The sequence below is a fragment of the Felis catus genome, chromosome B1 (genome assembly GCF_018350175.1).
Source record: "Felis catus isolate Fca126 chromosome B1, F.catus_Fca126_mat1.0, whole genome shotgun sequence".
Taxonomy (NCBI): Eukaryota; Metazoa; Chordata; class Mammalia; order Carnivora; family Felidae; genus Felis; species Felis catus.
This window is the reverse complement of record NC_058371.1, coordinates 101278469-101300873: the sequence shown is the minus strand read 5'-3', so window position 1 is coordinate 101300873 and position 22405 is coordinate 101278469. Positions and strand designations below refer to the sequence as shown.

The 22405-nt window shown below is 36.2% G+C and overlaps 1 protein-coding gene across 4 annotated transcripts in view; it reads right to left on the bottom strand.

Moving 5' to 3' along the window:
- The window catches only part of NUDT6 (nudix hydrolase 6), a 41935-nt gene that overhangs the window by 7218 nt on the left and 12312 nt on the right, over nucleotides 1–22405 (bottom strand). Inside the window, exon 1 of one of the 4 annotated variants that reach the window (XM_045055897.1) lies at nucleotides 20118–20136. The exons of the other annotated variants lie outside the window; for them this stretch is intronic. The gene's annotated coding sequence lies outside the window, so the exon portion shown is untranslated. Of the gene's footprint in view, nucleotides 1–20117; nucleotides 20137–22405 lie in introns of those variants that run through there. 4 annotated transcript variants of the gene reach the window in all.

Below are 22405 nucleotides of genomic sequence, written 5' to 3'. Positions count from 1 at the left end.
AATTTATAAAGCATATTTTATTAATGTAGAAATATATCTCTGGTATAGATCTATATTAAGACAGTCTTTCAGATTTTGTTCTGAAATGGTTCCAGAAGCTATAGAAACCATGCAGTTTTCTTCCTGATAGGATGTTAGTTAGATTTTATATCTAACACCATAAATGCTATTTCTAACAAAAGAAATGTTATAATGGTAGGGCAGAAAATACTCCCCAAAATAATAAAAGAACTTTTAAAATTTTACCTAGATTTGACTATAAATAATTGGAGATTATAAATTAAATTATAAACTTATTAGGAGAAAAATGTTACATATAAGGATTGAAAACAGCTTACACAAATCTGATTTTGATTATTTCATAGAACTTAGGTATAAAAAGAATATATTTTTGTGGTAGTATGTGATCTTTTTTGGCACCACTTAGGTTTAAAGAGATTATTTGAAAAAAGCTTTCTTGTCCCCTGCAAGACAACTTACAGAGCTCAGTATTTAAAACCAGGCAATGTGAAATAAGCTAAGAACTTTCCATGTTACTGATTTTACAGTAAAGAGGAGAAAGAGTAAATATGGAGTTGTCCTACATATTCCTTAACCACTGAGTCAAACACAGTCTCTATCATAATAAATCAATGGATGACTCATTTGATACCAGTATTATATCTCCATGATTGCTTTTTCCATGTGTATGTTCACTATTCTTTTTCACTATTATTCTTTTTCACTATTATTCATGTTCACTATTATTCTTTTACATGTAGCTGTCATTTTTCCAGCACTACTTCTTGAAGAGACTATCTTTCCCCATTGTATATTCTTGCCTCCTTTTTCATAAACTAATTGGCCATATAATTTCAGGTTAATTAAAAAACATATTCCCATTAATGGGCTTAGCAATATAAATAATAACGGCAACTTCCAGAGAAGACTGTGGAGTAGGAGGACCCTGAGCTCACCTTGTCCCATGGACACACCTAGATAACACCTGTATCAGTGTATATAACCCAGAAACAACCCAAAGATTGGCAGAACTGACTCTTCACAGCTACATGTAGAGTACAGGTAACATGGAAGAGGGTGGGGAGGGCAGAGACATGGTCTGAAGCATTTGGCTTTGAAAACCAGAGGGGCATAATTTTGCAAGTTCCTACAATCAGCAGGGCTTAACAAATGGGATGCTATAAAAATCAGGCTGGTCTATGGAGAGGCTAGAGGGCAAGGAACGGAGTCTCTGCACGTGGAGCACAACAAACAGCCCGGTGGAGATACAGCATAGAAGAACAGTTTAACGCCTGGGGTGTATGGGGAAGGAGGTTTTGTTTGGTTTTTTACTAATCTCAGAGTGTGTGCTGGAGGGGCAGGGATCCTTGGGAGACTTCTCCAAGAGCTGGCAGGTGCCACTTTCCTCCCCTGCTTCCCAGCCTATATACGTGGATACCAGCAGGAACCAATGCAGGTCCAACACTCACCACCTAATTTGCTAACAGCATGAACTGCCGTCACATTCTCCTGCAGACCTGCCCCCTCCAATACACTGTTGGCCAGAGCCCATCCAAAGTGGTGCCACAAGGGTGGCATCATGCAAGCAGACCTGACAGGAAGCAGCACCACTCCAAAGTGACTCCTGTCCCAGGAAAAGGGAAAGATAACCACACACAACTGTGGCCCCAGCAGTAGGCTGGGGGCAGACAACTGGTCTCACTGCAGGCCTTGCCCACCAATGAAAGCCTCTCGGGGGAAACATAGGGAAAGCACCCAGCAGTTTGGTGCTACCCTCTGGCATTGCCTGGTCTGACTCAAACTCAAGGCCGCCCCAGACTGATGCAACAACACTGGGACCAAATCCTGGCCACAACAGGCAAAGACAGCCATGGCTGGACTACTGCAAAAGCAGCTCAATTACAACAGCAGGGCACGTGCAACACATTGAGACACCCTTGAAGTGCCAAATTCTGGTGAGTAGGGGAGACTGCATTATAGGGCATCCCAGGACCTCTTCTTCATAAGGCCATCAATCTCAAGAGCAGGAGATGGAGCTGACTTTCCTCACACAGAAACAGACACAGAGAGACAAAATGCAACAGAGGATTCTGTCCAAAATCAAAGAACAGGACAAAATCACAGTAAGAAACTAAATGAACAGAGCTAAGAAATATGAATATAGTGGACTTGAGAAAAGAGGGGAGGGATCTCAATGAGACACTCAAAAACGAGACAGAAAACATAAAAAAGAACCATTCAGAAATGAAGAGCTCAATAAAAATTAAAAATACACTAGAGGGAATAAATAGTAGAGGGCACAGAAAAACAGATAGGCAACCTGGAGGACAGAATAATAGAAAGCAATCAAACTGAACAGGAGAGAGAAAAAAAGAATAGAAAATGAAGACAGACTTAGGGAACTTAGCAATACCATCAAGCATTCATCTTATAGGAGTTCCAGAAGAGAGAGAAAAGGGGGCAAATAATTTATTTGAGGAAATAACAACTGAAAACCTCCCAAATTTGGGAAGGGAAACATCCAGATCCAGGAGGCACGTAGAGCCTCCAACAAAAATCATACTAAGGAGGTAACACAAAGATACATAGTAGTTAAAATGGCAAAAAGTAGTAAGCATTTTACAAGCAGCAAGAGAAAAGAAAACAGGAATATCCCATAAGGCTATCAGCTTATTTTTCACAGAAACTTTGCTGAGAAGGGGGTGTCACGATATATTCAAGGTCCTGAAGGAAAAAAACCTGCAGCAAGGCTATCACTTACAATAGGAGAGATTAAGAGTAACCCAAACAAAAGTTAAAGGAATTCATAACCACTAACTCATCCTTAATAGAAAAGTTAAAGGGGGCTCTTCTGAGTGGAAAGGAAAGACCATAAACAAGAGTAAGAAAAGTAGGAAGTACAAAAGCAGTAAAATTAAATATATCTGTAAAAATTAGTCAAGGGACTCACAAAATAAAAGGATGTAAAGTATGACACCATATACCTAAAACATGGGAGGGCAGAGAGGAGTAGAGTAGGTTCAAACTTAAGCAGCCATCAACTTTATAATATAGATTGTTATATGCATTAGATGTTATACACAAACCTAAGGGTAACCACAAATCAAAAAAACAGTAACAGGTATGCAAAAAAATAAAGAGAAAGGAATCCAAAATATCACTAAAGAAAGTCAGCAAACTGAGCTGAGAAGGAACATAGAACTACAAAACCGACCATAAAACAAGTAACAAAATGGCAATAAGTACATACCTCTCAACAATTACTTTGAATATAAATGGATTAAATGCTTTAATCAAAAGACACAGGTGATGGAATGGATTAAAAAGACTCATCTATCTGCTGCCTACAAGAAACTCATTTTTGACCTAAAGACATCTGTGGATTAAAAGTGAAAAGATGAAAAAGCATTTATCATGCACATGGATGTCAAAAGAAAGCTGAGGTAGCATTATTTATATTGGACAAAATAGACTTTAAAACAAAGACTGTAAAAATAGACAAGGACACTATGTAACTATAAAGGAAACAATCCAAGAAAATATAACAATTGTAAATATTTATGCACCAAACATGGAAGCACCCAAACACATAAAGCAGTTAATAAATGTAAGGAAGTAATCAATAGTAACATAATAATAGTAAGAGACTTTAATATCCCACCTACATCAATGGACTGATCATTGGCTTTGAATGACACATTGGAACAGACAGATCTAGCAGATACATTCAGAACATTCTACCCTAAAATAGCATTCATGTGCATATGGGGCAGTCTCTAGAACAGATCATGTATTAAGCTACGAAAAAGTCTGAACAAATTCAGAAAGTCACACCATGTATCTTTTCTGACTACAACACTATGACACTAGAAATCAACAAGAAAAAATATGGAAAAGAACACAAATACAGGTCTATTATGTAATGTTCACTAAACAATGAATGGGTCAACCAAGAAATTAAAAGAGGAAATAAAAGAGGAAATAAAAAAATACATGGAAACAAGTGAAAATGAAAACCCAGCAGTCCCAAATCTTTAGCAAAAGCTGTTCTAAGAGGGAGGTTTACAGCAATACAGGTTTATCTCATGAAGCAAGAAAAATCTCAAATAAACTACCTAACCTTATACTTAATGGAGGTAGGAAAAGAAGAAAAAACAAAACTCCAAATACATAGAAGGAAGGAAATAATAAAGACTGGAGAAGTTAACAAAATAAAAACTAAAAGACTAGAATAGATGAATGAAAACAGGAGCTGGTTCTTTGAAAAGATCAACAAAATTGATAGACCTTTAGCCAGACTCATAAAACAAACAACAACAACAACAACAACAACAACAACAAAACAGGAGAAAGGACTCAAATTAACAAAATCAGATATGAAAGAGGAGAAATAACAATTGATACCAGAGTAATACCAAAGATAATAAGAGAGTATTACAAAAAAAATTACATGCCAACACATTGGACAACCTAGAAGAATTGGATAAATTCCTAGAAACATAAAACCTCCCAAAATGAATCAGGAAGAATTAAGTATTTTGAACAGACTAATTACCAGCAATGAAATCATTAATAAAAAACACTCCCAACAATATTCTAGGACCAGACAGCATCACAGGTGAATTTTACCAAACATTTAAAGAAGAGTTAATACCTGTTCTTCTCAAACTATTCCAAAAAATGGAAGAGAAAGGAAAGCTTCCAAATTCATTCTATGAGGCAAGCATTACTCTGGTACCAAAACCACATAAAGACACTACAGAAAAAGAGAACTATAGGCCAATATATTCTGATGAATATAGATGCAAAAGTCCTCAAAAAAATACTAGCAAATCAAATCCAACAATACATTAAAAAAATCACTTGCCACAATTAAGGGATTTATTCCTGGGATGCAAGGGTGGTTCAATATTCACAAATTAATTGATATGATACATCACATGAACAAGAGAAGGGAAAAATCGTATGATCATTTTAATAGATGCAGAAAAAAGCATTTGACAAAGTACAACATCCATTCATGATAAAAACCCTCAAAAGTATGATTATAGGGAACATGCCTCAACGGCATAAAGACCATATATGAAAACCCACAGCTAATATCAAACCTAATGGTGAAAAATTGAGTTTTTCCCCTAAGATCAGGAACAAGACAAGAATGTCCACTCTCACCACTTTTATTCAACATAGTACTGGACATCCTAGCTACAGCAATCAGACAACAAAAGAAATAAAAGGTATCCAAATTAGTATGGAAAAAGCAAAACTCCCACTATTTGCAGATGACATGACACTACATGTAGAAAACCTGCATGACTCAACCAAAAAACGTCTAGAACTTATAAATGAATTTGGTAAGGTCACAGAATACAAAATCAATACACATTTCTATACATTAATAATGAGGTAGCAGGAAAGGAATTAAGAAAACAATCCCATTTACAATTGCACCCAAAATATAAGATACCTAGAAATAATCCTAACCAAAGAGGTGAAAGACTTGTACTCTGAAAACTAAAAAACACTGATGAAATTGAGGACGACACAAACAAATGGAAAGATATCTGATGCTCACGGATTGGAATAACAAATATTGTTAAAATGTCCATACTACCCAAAGCAATCTATATATTTAATGCAATCCCTATCAAAGTACCAACATCATTTTTCAGATAACTAGAACAAAGAATTGTAAAATTTGTATGGAACCACAAAAGACTCTGAATAGCCAAAGTGATCTTGAAAATGAAGAATAAAATAACAATTTAAAAACTTAAAAAAAAGAAAATGAAGAATAAAAAATTTAAGTATCACAATCTCAGATTTCAAGTTATACTACAAAGCTAATTAAAACTGTGTAATACTGGCACAGAAACAGACACATAAGTCAATGGAACAGAATAGAGAGCCCCAAAATAAACCTACGAGTACATGGTTAATCTTTGACAAAGGAGGCAAGAATATGCAATGGGACAAAGCCTCTTCAACAAATGGTGCTGGGAAAACTGGACAGCTACGTGCAAAAGAATGAAAATGGACCACTTTCTTATAAAATGGATTAAGTACTTAAATGTGAGACTTAAAACCATAGAAATTCAAGAAGAGAGAACAAGCAGTAATTTCTCCAAAATCGGCCACAAGCAACATTTTTCTAGATACGTCTCCTGAGGCAAGGGAAACAAAAGCAAAAATAAACTATTGGGACTAGAACAAAATAAAAAGCTCTGTATAGCAAGGAAACCGTGAACAAAACTAGAAGACAAACTACTCACTGCGAGAAGTTATCTGCAAGTGACATATGTAATAAAGTGTTAGTATCCCGAATACATAAAGAACTTACACAACTCAATACCAAAAAATAATCCAATTAAAAAATGGGCAGAAACAGGTACATTTTCCCAAATAAAATATACACATGGCCAACAGACACATGAAGATGTTTCTAGGAATTTATCCATTTCTTCCAGGTTGTCCAATTTGTTGGCATGTAAGGGAAATGCAAATCAGATACAGAAAGAAGCCTTTTTTGTTCCCCTTATCTGATTAAAGGCAGAGCTTTCTGAGAAGCTGTCATAAATCCCCTTGGTTCGAACTTCCAGCCAAGGAAGGAAACCTAGATGAGAAATTACATAAACAAATATGAGAAATTACCAGACATATTTCACACCTCTCTCTTGCACTGATATACAAACCCCTACTTCTAGTTGTTCAGGCAGCACTCCCCAAACTTTTCTCCTACTAACCTGTTGTCAATTAATTCACAGGCTCCCCAACCACCGAACGCGGAAGAGGAAAAGTTCCCAACACTACTTTATGACTTAACTCTCTGGTTGTGTTTCCCAGTCTGTGAAATGAGGAGGAGAATAGGTTGCCATGATGTATAAAGCAGCTACATAATACAGAGCACAAGTAATAATCTTTTGCTGGTGGAGGGTCAAGCTTCCATGTTGATGGCTGCTGACTGATTAGGATGGTGGAAGCTGAAGCCTGGGGTGGCTGTGGCAATTTCTTAAAACAATAAAGTTTGCTACATCCACTGACTCTTCCTTTCATGAATGATTTCTCTGTATCATGAGATGCTGTTTAAAAGCATTTTATCCACAGTAGAACTTCTTTCAAAATTGGGAATCAGGGCATCGGTTAAGCGTCCAAATTCGGCTCAGGTCATAATCTTGTGGTCTGTAAGTTCAAGCAGTATATTGTGCTCTGTGCTGACAGCTCAGAGCCTGGAGCCTTCTTTGGATTGTGTTTCCCTCTTTCCTGCTCCTCCCCTGCTCACGTTCTTGTCTCTCTCTCAAAAATAAAAAATTAAAAAACATGTCAAAATTGGTAATCAATCCTCTCAAACCCTGCTGCTGCTTTATCAACTAAATTTATGTAATATTCTAAATCCTTTGTTTCATTTCAATAATCCTCATTGCATCTTCATCAGGAGTACATTCCATCTCAAGGTGGCTACCCTAAATAAGAGATTTTCAATATAGATGAAAAGACCCTTATTGAAGGCTTTCAATTTATTTTGTCCAGACTATCAGAAGATTCACTTTCTATGGCAGCTCTAGCCTTTAAAAATATATTACTTAAATAATAAGACTTGAAAGTTGAAATGAATCCTTGATCCATGAGCTACAGAATGGATGCTGTGTTAGCAGGCATGAAAACAACATGAATCTCATTGTACATTTCCATCAGTGCTCTTGGGTGACTAGGTGCATTGTCAATGAGCAGTCATATTTTGAAAGGAATCTTCTGAGCAGGTCTCAATGTTGTAATGTAAACTGTTGTGTTGTCCTCTAGGCTTTGTTGTTCCATTTATAGAACACAGGCTGAAGATTTAGCATAATTCTTAAGGACCTTAGGATTTTTGGAATGGTAAATGTACACTGGCTTCAACTTAAAGTCACCAGCTGGGATGGCCCCTAACAAGAGTGTCAGCATGTCATTTGAAGCTCTGAAGCCAGGCATTGACTCTTCCTCTCCGGCTATGAAAGTTTTAGATGGCATCTTCTTCCAATAGAAGGCTATTTTGTCTACACTGAAAACCTGTTTTTTAGTATAGCCACCTTCATAAATTATCCTAGCTAGATCTGGATAACTTGCTACAGCTTGTTTCAACTCTTACTGCTTCACCTTGCACATCTGTCATGGAGATGGCTTCTGTTCTTAAACCTCATGAATCTCTGCTAGCTTCACACTTTCCTGCAGCTTTCTCATCTCTTTCAGCCCTCATAGAACTGAAGAAAGTTAGAGAGTCTTGCTCTGGATTAGGCCTTGGCTTAAGGGAATGTTGGGGCTGGTATGATCTTCCATCCAGATTACTTAAACTTTCTCTTTATCAGCAATAAGGCTGTTTCACTTTCTCAGGGAGTAGTGCTTTTAATTTCTGTCAAGGACTTCTCCTTTGCATTAACACCTTGGCTAACTGTGTGGTGTCAGAGGCCTAGCTTTCAGCATCTCTTGGGTTTTAACATGCCTTACTAAGCTTAATCATTTTCTAGCTTTTAATTTAAAGTGAGAAATATGTTGTGGAAAGTGAGAGATCTTTTGTCCATTTCTTGAATGGATTATTTGTTTTTTGGGTGTTGAGTTTGCTAAGTTCTTTATAGATTTTGGATACTAACCCTTTATCTGACATGTCATTTGCAACTATCTTCTCCCATTCCATCAGCTGCCTTTTAGTTTTGTTGTTTCTTTTGCTGTGCAGAAGCTTTTTACCTTGATGAGGTCTCAATAGTTCATTTTTGCTTTTGTTTCCCTTGCCTCTGGAGACATGTCTAGAAAGAAGTTCCTGCAGCTGAGATCAAAAAGGTTGTTGTTGCCTGTTTTCTCCTTTTGGGTTTTGATGGATTTCCTATCTTACATTTACGTCTTTCATCCATTTTGAATTTTATTTTTGTGTATGGTGTGAGAAGGTGGTCTGGTTTCATTCTCATGCATGTCTCCGTCCAGTTTTCTTAGCACCAATTTTGAAGAGACTGTCTTTTATCTTTGAAAAAAATTTCTTTTTCATGTTTATTTATTTTGAGAGAGAGCACACACGAGTGAGTGGGAGAAGGTCAGCGGGTGGGGGGAGAGAGAATCCCAAGCAGACTCCACAATGACAGTGCAGAGCTGAACGTGGTCTTAGTCTCATGAATGGTGAGATCATGACCAGAGCTCAAATCAAGTCAGACACTTAAACAACTGAGCCACCCAGGTGCCCTGAGACTGTCTTTTTCCCATTGGATACTCCTTCCTGCTTTGTCAAAGACAGTTGGCCATACATTTGTGGGTCTATTTCTGGGTTCTCTATTCTGTTCCATTGATCTATGTGTCAGTTTTTGTGCCAGTACCATACTGTCTTGATGATTACAGCTCTGTAATACAGCTTGAACTCCAGGATTGTGATGCCTCCAGCTTTTTTTCTTTTCCCCCAACACTACTTGGCTATACAGGGACTTTTCTGGTTCCATACAAATTTTAGAATTGCTTGTTCTAGCTCTGTGAAGAATGCTGGTGTTATTTTGATAGAAATTGAACTGAATGTATAGATTGCTTTGAGTAGTATAGACATTTTAACAATATTTGTTCTTCTATCCATGAGCATGGAATGTTTTTCCATTTGTTTGTATCTTCCTTAACTTTTTAAAAATTTAATTTATTTTTTTAAATTTACATTCAAGTTAGTTATCATATAGTACAACAATGATTTCAGGAGTAGATTCCTTAATGCTCCTTACCCATTTAGCCCATTCCCCCTCCCACAACCCCTCCAGTAACCCTGTTTGTTCTTCATACTTAAGAGCCTCTTACGTTTCATCCCCCTCTCTGTTTTTTATACTATTTTTGCTTCCCTTCCCTTATGTTCATCTGTTTTGTATCTTAAAGTCCTCATATGAGTGAAATCATATATTTGTCTTTCTCTGACTAATTTTGCTTAGCATAATACCCTTTAGTTCCATCCGTGTAGTTCCAAATGGCAAGATTTCATTCTTTTTGATTGAGTAATACACCATTGCGTGTGTGTGTGTGTGTGTGTGTGTGTGTGTGTGTGTATCGCATCTTCTTTATCCATTCATCCATAATAATACCATAATAGTAGGGGACTTCAACACCCCACTTACAACAATGGACAGATTATCTAAGTAGAAAATCAACAAGGAAACAATGGCTTTGAACGACACACACTGCATCAGATGGACTTAATGGATATATTCAGAACATTTCATCCTAAAGCAGAATATACATTCTTTGCTAGTGCACATGGAATGTTCTTCCGAATAGATCACATACTAGGACACAAATCCACCCTCAACAAGTACAAAAAAGATCACCATCATACCATGTGTATTTTTAGACCACAACGCTGTGAAACTTGAAATCAACCACAAGAAACAATTTGGAAAGATAACAAATACTTGGAGACTAAAGAACATTCTACTAAAGACTGAATGGGTTAATAACCAAGAAGTTAAAGAGGAAATTAAAAAGTACATGGAAGCCACTGAAAATGATAAACCACAGTCCAAAACCTCTGGGATGCAGCAAAGGTGGTCATAAGAAGGAAGTATATAGCAATCAAGGCCTTCCTAAAGGAGGAAGAAAGGTCTCAGATATACAACCTAACCTTATACCTTAAAAAGGTGGAAAAAGAACAGCAAATAAAACCCCAAAGCAGCAGAAGACAGGAAATAATAAAGATTAGAGCAGAAATCAGTGCCATCGAAACCAAAAAAAAAAAAAAACAAAAAAAAAAACAGTAGAACAGATCAATGAAACCAGAAGCTGGTTCTTTGAAAGAATTAGCAAAACTGATAAACCACTAGCCCGTTTGATCAGAAAGAAAAAGGATTGGACCCAAATAAATAAAATCAAGACTGAAAGAGGAGAGATCACAACCAACACAGCAGAAATACAAACAATAAGAGAATCTTATGAGCAATTATACACCAACAAAATGGGCAATCTGTAAGAAATGGACAAATTCCTAGAAACATATAAACTACCAAAACTGAAAAAGGAAGAAATAGAAAATTTGTACAGACCCATAACCAATAAAGAAACAGAATTAGTAATTAAAAATCTCCCAAAAAACAAGAGTCCAGGGCCAGAAAGCTTTCCAGGGGAATTCCACCAAACATTTAAGGAAGGGTTAACACCTATTCTCTTGAGGCTATACAAAAAAAATAGAAATGGAAGGAAAAGTTCCAAACTCTTTCTATGAAGAGATCATTACGTTGATTCCAAAACCAGACAAAGACCCCACTAAAAAGAAGAACTATAGACCAATTTCCCTGATGAACACGGATGCAAAAATCCTCAACAAGATATTAGCCAACCGGACCCAACAATACATTAAAAAAATTATTCACCACAGCCAAGTGGGATTTATCCTAGGATGCAGGGCTGGTTCAATATCCACAAAACAATCAATGTGATTCATCAAATCAATAAAAGAAAGGACAAGAACCATACGATCCTCTCAATATATGCAGAGAAAGCATTTGACCAAATACAGCATCCTTTCTTGATAAAAACCCTCAAGAAAGTAGGGATAGAAGGACTATACCTCGAGATCATAAAAGCCATACATGAAAGACCTGCTAATATCATCCTTAATGGGGAAAAACTGAGAGCTTTCCCCCTAAGGTCAGGAACAAGATAGGGATGTCCACTCTCGCCACTCTTATTCAACATAGTATTGGAAGTCTTTGCCTCTGCAATCAGACAACACAAAGAAATAAAAGGCATCCAAATTGGCTAGAAGGAGGTCAAACTTTCACTCTTTGCAGATGACATGATATTCTATATGGGAAACCCAAAAGATTCCACCAAAAAACTGCTAGAACTGATCCATGAATTCAGCAAAGTTGCAGGATGTAACATCAATGCACAGAAATCGGTTGCATTCCTATACACCAATAATGAAGCAACAGAAAGAGAAATCAAGGAATCGATCCCATTTACAATTGCACCAAAAACCGTAAAATACCTAGGAATAAATCTAACCAAAGAGGTGAAAAATCTATACACTGAAACCTATAGAAAGCTTATGAAAGAAATTGAAGACACCAAAAAATGGAAAAATATTCCATGGTCCTGGATAGGAAGAACAAATATTGTTAAAATGTCAATACTACCCAAAGCAATCTACATATTCAATATAATACCTATCAAAATAACACCAGCATCCTTCACAGAGCTAGAACAAACAATCCTAAAGCTTGTATGGAACCAGAAAACACCCCGAATAGCCAAAGCAATTGGCTTGAAAAAGAAAACCAAATACAACTTCAAGTTGTATTACAAAGCTGTAATCATCAAGACAGTATGGTACTGGCACAAAAACAGACACACAGATCAATGGAACAGATTAGAGAACCCAGACATGGACCCACAAATGTATGGCCAACTAATCTTTGACAAAGCAGGAAAGAATATCCAATGGAATAAAGACAGTCTCTTCAAGTGGTGCTGGGAAAACTGGACAGAGACATGCAGAAACCACTTTCTTACACCATACACAAAAATAAACTCAAAATGGGTGAAAGACCTAAACATAAGACAGGAAGTCATCAAAATCCTCAAGGAGAAAGCAGGCAAAAACCTCTTTGATCTTGGCCACAGCAATTTCTTACTCAACACGTCTCCGCAGGCAAGGGAAACAAAAGCAAAAATGAATGATTGGGACCTCATCAAAATAAAAACCTTCTGCACAGTGAAGGAAACAATCAGAAAAACTAAAAGGCAACCGACGGAATGGGAGAAGATATTTGGAAACAACATAGCAGATAAAGGGTTAGTATCCAAAATCTATAAAGAACTTAACAAACTCAACACCCAAAAAACAAATAATCCAGTGAAGAAATGGGCAAAAGACATGAATAAACACTTCTCCAAAGAAGATATCCAGATGGCCAACTGATATATGAAAAAATGCTCAACATCACTCATCATCAGGGAATTACAAATCAAAACCACAATGAGATACCACTTCACACCTGTCAGAATGGCTAACATTAACAACGCAGGCAACAACAGATGTTGGCGAGGATGCACATAAAGAGGATCTCTTTTGCATTGTTGGTGGGAATGCAAGCTGGTGTAGCCACTCTGGAAAACAGTATGGAGGTTCCTCAAAAAATTAAAACTACAACTACCCTACGATCTTCTTTAACTTTTTTATTTCATAAGCTTTCTATAGTTTTCAGCATACAAATCTTTTACCTCTTTGGTTAGGTTTATTCCTAGGTATTTTATGGTTTTTGGTATAAATGTAAATGGGACTGATTCCTTGATTTCTCTTTCTGCTGCTTCAGTTTTCCAAAGAAGACATCCAGATGGCTAACAGACACATGAAAAGATGCTCAACATCACTCATCATCAGACAAATATAAATCAAAACCACAATGAGATACCACCTCACAACTGTCAGAATGGCTAAAATTAACAACTCAGGAAACAACAGATGTTGGTGAGGATGCGGAGAAAGGTGAACAATTTTGCACTGTTGGTGGAAATGCAACTGGTGCAGCCACTCTGGAAAACAGTATGGAGATTCCTCAAAAAATTAAAAATAGAGCTACATTATGACCCAGCAATTGTTCTACTAGGTATTTATCCAAAGGACACAAAAAAGCTGATTTGAAGGGGCACATGTACCCCAATGTTTACAGCATCACTATCAACAATAGCCAAATTATGGAAAGAACCCATCTGTCCATCAACTGATGAACGGATAAAGAAGGTGTGGTGTGTGTGTGTGTGTGTATATGATATATATATATATATATGTTACATATATAATACATATACATAACATATACATACACACACACACCACATATATATGTAACATATATATATATATATACGTATATATACATATGTATACATACATATATATACACCCACAATGAAATATCCCTCAGTGATCAAAAAGAATGAAATCTGGGGTGCTGGCTCAGTCACGTAAGTGTATGACTCTTGATTTTGTATGTAAGTATAAGTCACGTAAGTCACGTAAGTGTATGACTCTTGATTTCAGGTCATGGTCTCACGGTTCATGGAATTGTGCCTTGCGTCAGGCTCCATGCTGAGAGTGGAGCCTGCTTGGGATTCTCTCTGTCCCTTTCTCTGCCTCTCTCTAAAAATATATAAATAAACATTAAAAAAAAAAAAAGAATGATATCTTGCCATTTGCCACAATGTGGATGGAAGTAGAATGTATTATGCTAAGTGAAATAATTCAGAGGGAGACAAATATCATATGGTTTCACTCACGTGGAATTTAATACAAAACAGTGAACACAGGGAAAGGGAAGGAAACATAATACAAAACAGAGGAAGGCAAACTCTAAGAGACTTTTAAATATAGAGAACAAACTGAGGGTGGCTGGAGGAGTATTAGATGGGGGGATGGGCTAAATGGGTGATGGGCATTAAGGAGGGCATTTGTGGGGATGAGCACTGGGTGTCATATCACTACTCCTGAAACCATTATTACACTGTATATTAACAAGCTTCAATTAAAAAAAAAAGGGTAGTGTGGGTACCCTTTCTCAGTGAGAAAATCTTTATCTAAATCTTTAACTAAACCTAAAATCTTTAGAGAGGCAAGGACTTGGCCATGAGGCTATCTGGATAAAGAGAAGAGGAGGAACAGATGATGCTGGTAACCTAAGGTGTGTTTGAAACATAGTAAGGAGGCCAGAGGGAGCAAAAAGAAGTACAGGAGAAAAAGTCAGAGGGAAGTATATAGATGCAGTGTAGGAGACACGGTCACAGGTTATATGGGGTGTTGCAGGCCATGGCACAGACTCAGGACTTTAAAATGAGAGAAATGAGGAGACATTGGAGGTTTGGAGCGTAAGAGACTCATAATCTGTTGTAATTTTGAAAGAATTAGTGTGGTTTTGTGCTAACAAGAGACTTTATAGGAATCACAGTGGAAGAACAGGGCCCAATTAGAATGATTCCAGTAATTTAGGGAGGAGATATCTCTGGCTTGGATCAAAGGAGTAACAGCAGAAAACGATAGGTAGTGCTCTCATTAAGATGTTAGGCATGGAATATGTTACCCTTCCCAATGGCATCTGAATTTTAAATTACCTCACCTTCCTTTGGGGAAAAAAAAAGGGGAGGAGGAGGAAAAGAAGATGAGGACATATACTAGTGGTTTAATTTTAGGCACTGCTGAAGAAGATATTCCAAGGGGAGCTGTCCATGGGCCTCTCACATTATTCTGCCAGCATAATCTGATTTAAGCACAAGGCGATTTTTGTGTCAGATGATTATTCTAGAAATTGTGAGGACAAGCAATATTAAACAGGGATTTATATAATATCCTCTGTTCATTCAGTCATTCAAGCATGAAGCATTTCTTCACACTTACAATGTGAGTCAGGCAGTTTTCGAGGTAATTGAGACACAACAGTGAACAAAACAAACAAATGTCCAAGCCTTTGCAGTGCTTGTATTCTAGACAAGAAAAAAAAATAATATGTAAGCTTTTTAGCATATCATATAGTGACAAATGCCATCAGAATAAAAGTAGAGCTGGATGAGAGGAAACCGAGTGTGCAGCAGGAAAGAGATGCTCGCTTTTATTTCGAGTACTCAGGGTAGGCCTCATTGATGGAAGAGAAAGATTCAAAGATGGCAAATTCTTAAAACTGATAATAAAATTTAAAACTGATAATTCCATTATCAATATCAATATCCATTATCAATAATCAATTTTATAATTATTTAATATACCTCTATTCAGAAGGAGTCTCAGTAAGAGTTTAATCATTCAACTATGACGTGACACTATATTGCTTATTGTCTTTTAAATAATTTTCCTTATAAATCTCATACCTGTACCACATTTGAAATCTTTTATATAGTTCACTATAAAGACCTAATGTGACACTAAATAAATAAATAAATAAAGGAAGAGATGTGCAAAACTTCCATTCACCTGAACACTTAGAGGAAACTGCAGGGTTATTAATTAGCCTAATTTCAAGATTACTGTGATTCAGGGAATAGGGAAGCCCAAAGGGAGGGAGAGGTGGAGAGTGAGACAGGGGAAAGGCTGGCAGGTGGAGCAGTGAGAACATAAACAACATTTATTGACTAAGTTTGTCATCTAACATGGGCACAGTTTGCGGCACTCCAAAACAATTACAATAACACCACCAAAGATCACTGATCAAGGATCATCAAAACAAATATAATAATAATGAAAAAGTCCGAAATATTGTGAGAACCGCCAAAATGTGAGACAGAGACATAAAAAGCAAATGCTGTTGGAAAAATGACACTGACAGATGTTTGATGCAGGGTTGCCACAAACCTTCAATTCATAAAAAACAGTGTCTGGGAGTGCAGTAAAGCAAAGTGCAATAAAAAGAGGTATATATACCTGTATATAGTTTTGACAATTATTCTATTTTAAAAGTATAGCTCAACTCAATTTTTTCCTTTTAAATTGCTATAATACATACCACTCTAGAAATCTGATTTCTACAAACTGGGCCCGTTAAATCATTTGTCTTGGGAGGTTTTATAAGGAAAAAAATAACCCCTACACACACAAAAAAATCACACTGTATGGTTTTGGGGTAAGACAGTTCAGCCACAGCTGCGAGGGAAGCTCCTTCTGTTTTCAGACTGCAACCCAATTTTTACCATTACCAGACCTAGGCTTGAATTTCCATGTTTTAATGAATGAGTAACTACACAAGTTCTTATTTGATAGATCAATCCTGAAAAACTGCTTAGAGAGGAACAATCATATTACTCTGGCTGTTAAATAAGAACAAGAGATCAAAATTGTTGAAGAGAGAAGGTGAGAATTTATCAGGAAATCAAGCTTAGAATAGCTATCTAGCAACTGCATATCCCTTGGCTGGTCAAGTTGGCAGATGCTGATAATAATTTGGCTTTCAAATGTCACACAAACATATATACACACACAAAGTAAAAAATTAGAACAGTAAAGAATCTGAAGTTTATGTCTGCATGTATAGAACTTCTCTAATGATTCTTCTCTAAATGATACAGTTGTGTACCAAACTGGAGTATGTTTACATACTTAATAATTTAATTTCCTTCCAAGAGATAACTTAGGCACACACAATAAGAGAACTCATGTTCCTCAAGTTCTATAAAACATTAACTTTAGTTACTAAGTGTAGCATTTGGGGGCACTGAAGTTTAATTGAACTGAAGTTTAACATGTTCTAAAACAACTAAGTTCAAACTTTCCTTCTAAAAAGACACACACATATAAGCACTCATGAACTGCACCAGACAAAAAGCTCTCTGGGTGTATCTTCCATTCCTAATGTGATATCAGGAGTCCTCATTTCCAAATAGTTGATTTCAAAGAATGGTGAACTGACTCAGATCTAGACATGTGAAAAACATAGATTACTATGATTCAACTATTATCATCATGTCTCAGTTCCTCCAACTTCTTTGGCCTATGAAAGACAATTGGGGTGTGTTACTCTTCCTATTCTTCAACTACTTTATTCCTGTCAACTACTTGTAACTGATGATACCTAAAATTCAGTGTACTTTTTATCTGTTTTTAGAATATGGTACTCATTTCTCTCTTTCATATGATGTTTGTTATGTACCTATTTTTTCTAGAGTGGCACTGTGCTATATAGCATGATTCCACAAAGCACAATTCTATAGAATAACTAGAACTGCACCTGTATGGAAGCTATGGGAAAGTCCCCCACTAAAACTCTTAGACTAGTAGGGCTAGGTAGTGAAATTCTAGACTGAGAATATCAATATTTTCCTTGTATCCCCTCCTGTGGATGAAGGCTACTGCCTGGAGCTCTTAAGTACTGTAGGTCATGATGGTGGAAACTGTAAAAATAAATTCATTAATTAATATGCTTCAACTCATACACCTCTTTCTGGTGCTCAATAATTCATCAGGAGGAATGAGAAGAAATGTCTGGGAACTCCCACTTAAATGTCTCTTTTAAATTCACCTCATATCTCTGTAAAGAATTCATCATTTCCTCTTTACCAATGTCTCTGTATCTGCTAGAGATAATATTATTCCAGTTCTACCTTCAACTCAAAATACCAAATGATTTAAAACTCATTCTTTTTCTTAACTGACAAATTTACTATCACCAAAACCTAACATTTAGTAGTGGACCAGATTTGTGCAAGTAATGCATAAGGAGAAGAGATGGATGAGGGGAGGAGAAATTACCCTACTTATTTCTTTTCTTATTGCATGTTAAGACAAAGATTATTTTTAAAGACTTAAAGATTCCTAACTTTGGGAAGGTCAATAGAAAGCAATACTTATATCAGACAATTAGATTTCAAAACAGACACTGTAATAAAAGAAAAAGGATACTGAATAATAATGAAGGGGACAATCCAACAAGAAGATACAACAATTATAAATATCTGTGCACCCAACAGAGAAACACCCAAATACATAAAACAGTTAAAAACAGATACAAAGGAACTAATCAATGATAATACAATTAATAGTAGGGGACTTTAACACTCCAGTTACATTAATACACAGATCACCTAAACAGAAAATCAAAAGGAAACAATGGCTTTGAATGATGCCCTAGTCCAGATGGATTTAACAAATATATTCAGAGCATTCCATCATAAAACAGAATACACATTCTTTTCAAGTACACATGGAACATTCTCCAGAACAGATCATATATTAGGCCACAAAACAAGCCTCAACAAATTAAAAGATTAAAGTCATACCATGTGTCTTTTGTGACCATGAAGCTAAAAGTCAACCACAAGAAAAATCTGGTAAGACCACATATACCTGGAGGTTAAATAACATGCTACCAAACAATGAATGGCTCAACCAGGAAATAAAAGAAGAAACAAAAAAGTACATGGAAACAAATTAAAATAACACAATGGCTCAAAACTTTTGGGATGCAGGAAAAGCGTTCTAAGAGGGAAGTTTATAGCAATATAGGTCTACCTCAAGAAGTAAGAAAAGTCTCAAATACACAATCTAACTTTATACATAAAGGCTCTAGAAAAAGAATAAGAAACAAAATCTAAAATCAGAAGGAAGGAAATAATAAAGATTAGAGCAGAAATAAATGATATTAAAACTAAAAAAAAACATGTGATAGGGTCCCCTTCCTAAGGAAAAAAGAAACAAACAAAATCTCAAGGCAACCTTGCTATTCGTGTACTTGACAACATCCCTCATGACCTTGTAACATGAGACCACTTAATCAGACTACATGTTTGTGTGTTACCATATATGGGAGACAAGGAAGTAAAAAAAAAATATAAAAACTATGCCACGTGGTGTTCGGGGCTTAGTTCTTCGGGTACGTACTCAACTAAGTGTTGTCGGTAGGAATAAAGTTGCTTCCTGGAAAGAAAAGCCTCGGTGTCACGATTCTCTGTGTGAGAATCCTGCTACAAACAGATCAATGAAACCAGGAGCTGGTTCTTTGGGGAAAAAAAAATTAACAAATGGATAATCTCTAGCTAGACTTATCAAGAAGAGAAAGGGTCCAAATAAAGTCACAAATGATAAAGGAGAAATAACCAACACCACAGAAATGCAATCATAAGAGAATATTATGAAAAACTATATGCCAACAAACTGGGCAATCTGGAAGAAATGGATAAATTCCACAAATATATAAACTACCAAAACTGAAACAGGAAGAAATAGAAAATTTGAGAACAATTATGAGCAAAGAAATTGAATCAGTAATCAAAAAACTCCCAAAAACCAACAGTCCAGGACCAGATGGCTTCATAGGCAAATTCTACCAAAATTTAAAGAGTTAATTCTCATTCTTCTTAAACTATTCTAAAATACAGAAAATGAAGTAAAACTTCCAAAGTCATTCTGTGAGGCTAACATTACCCTAATACCAAAACCAGATAAAGATTCCACTAAAAAAGAGAACCATGGGACAATAACGCTGATGAACACAGATGCAAAAATCCTCAACAAAATACTAGCTAACTGAATCTAAGAATACATGAAAAAAATCATTTACCCAAATCAAGTGGGATTTATTCCTGGATTGCAAGGTGGTTCAATATTTGCAAATCAATCAACGTGATACATCACATTAATAAAAAAAAAGGAGGGGCACCTGGGTGACTCTGTCGGTTGAGCGTCCGACTTCGGCTCAGGTCATGATCTCGCGGTCCGTGAGTTTGAGCCCCGCGTTGGGCTCTGTGCTGACCGCTCAGAGCCTGGAGCCTGTTTCAGATTCTGTGTCTCCCTCTCTCTGACCCTCCCCCGTTCATGCTCTGTGTCTCTCTCTGTCTCAAAAATAAATAAACATAAAAAAAAAAATTAAAAAAAAAATAAAAAAATAAAAAAAAGGATAAGAACCTTATAATAATTTTATTGTTTCAGTAGACTTAACATCCATTTATAATTAAAAACCCTCAACAAAGTAGGTTTAGAGGAAACATACCTCAACGTGATAAAGGCCATAAATAAAAATCCCACAGCTAACATCATCCTTAAAAGGGAAAAAGTGAGAGACTTTCCCCTAAGGTCAGGACCAAGACAAGGATGACTCTCATCACATTTCTTTAACATAGTAGTGAAAGTCCTAGCCAAAGCAGTTAAACAACAAAAAAGAAATAAAAGGCATCCAAATCTGTAAAGAAGTAGTAAAACTTCCACTATTTGTAGATGTTAATGATACTATATATAGAAAATCCTAAAGACTCCACCAAAAATTTACTAGAACTGATAAATGAATTCAGTAAAGTCACAGGATATGAAATCATGTACAGAAATCTGTTGCATTTCTATAAGCCAGTAATAAAGCAGCAGAAAGAGAAATTAAGAAAACAATCCCATTTACAATTGCAACCAAAATAGTAAGATACTTAGGAATAAACCTAACCAAAGAGGTGAAAGACCTATATTCTGAAAATTAAAAAACACTGATGAAAGAAATTGAACAGGACACAAAGAAACAGAAAGGCATTCCATGCTTATAGAAGAATATTGTTAAGATGTTCATACTACCCAAAGTAATCTACACATTTAAGGTAACCCATATCAAAATACCAACAGCATTTTTCACAGAACTAGAACAAACAATCCTAAAATTTGTACAGAACCACAAAAGACCCCAAATAGCCAAACGATCTTGAAAAAGAAAAGCAAAGCTGGAGGCATCACAATTCCAGACTTCAAGTTATATTACAAAGCAGTAGTGATCAAAACAGTATGTACTGGCACAAAAATAGACACATATATTAATGGAACAGAATCGAAAACCCAGAAATAAACATATAAGTATATGGTCAATTAATCTTCAACAAAGCAGGAAAGAATATCCAATGGGAAAAAGACAGTCTTCTCAACAAAATGGTACTAGGAAAACTGGACAGCTACATGCAAAAGAATGAAACCGGACCACTTTCTTACACCATACACAAAAATAAATTCAAAATGGATTAAAGATCTAAATGTGAAACCATAAAAATGCTAGAAAAGAACATATGCAGTAATTTCTCTGGCACTGGCCATATCAGTTTTTTTCCTAGGTAGATCCTCTGAGGCAAGGGAAACAAAAGCAAAAATGAACTACTGGGACTATATAAAAATAAAATGTTTTGCACAGTGAAGGAAACAATAACACTAAAAGGCAACTTAGGGAATGGAAGAAGGTATTTGCAAATGACCTACCAATAAAGGGTTAGTATCCAAAATACATAAAAAGCTTACAAAACTCAACACCCAAAAAATAAATAATTCAATTTAAAAATGGGCAGAAGACAGAATATACATTTCTCAAAAGAAGACATAGCAGATGGCTAATAGACACATGAAAGATGTTCATCATCACATCATCAGGGACATGCAAATCAAAACTATGATGAGATATCACCTCACACCTGTCAGAATGGCTAAATTTAAAAAACAGAAGAAACAACAGGTGTTGGAAGGGATGTGGAGAAAAAGGAATTTTCTTGCAAACTGGTGTATCCATTGTGGAAAACTTACGGAGATTCCTCAAAAAGTTAATAGAACTACGATACAATCCCCCAGTTACACTACTAGGTATCCAAGGAATACAAAACCACTAATTCAAAGGGACAGATGTACCCAGCATTGTTTACAACAGCTAAGAAATGGAAGTTGCTGAAGTCTCCTCTGAATGGTGAATGGAAAAGGAAGATGTGGTGTATGTGTGTGCACGTATATGTATGTATATACACACACATATACATACAATGGAATATTACTCAGCCATAAAAAAGAATGAAATCTTGCCATCTGCAACAACATAAATGGGGCTACAGATTATAATGTTAAGTGAGATACAGAAAGACAAACACCATATGATTTCACTTTTCTGCGGAATTTAAGAAACAAATCAACGAAGGGAAAAAAGAGAAAATGACAAACCAA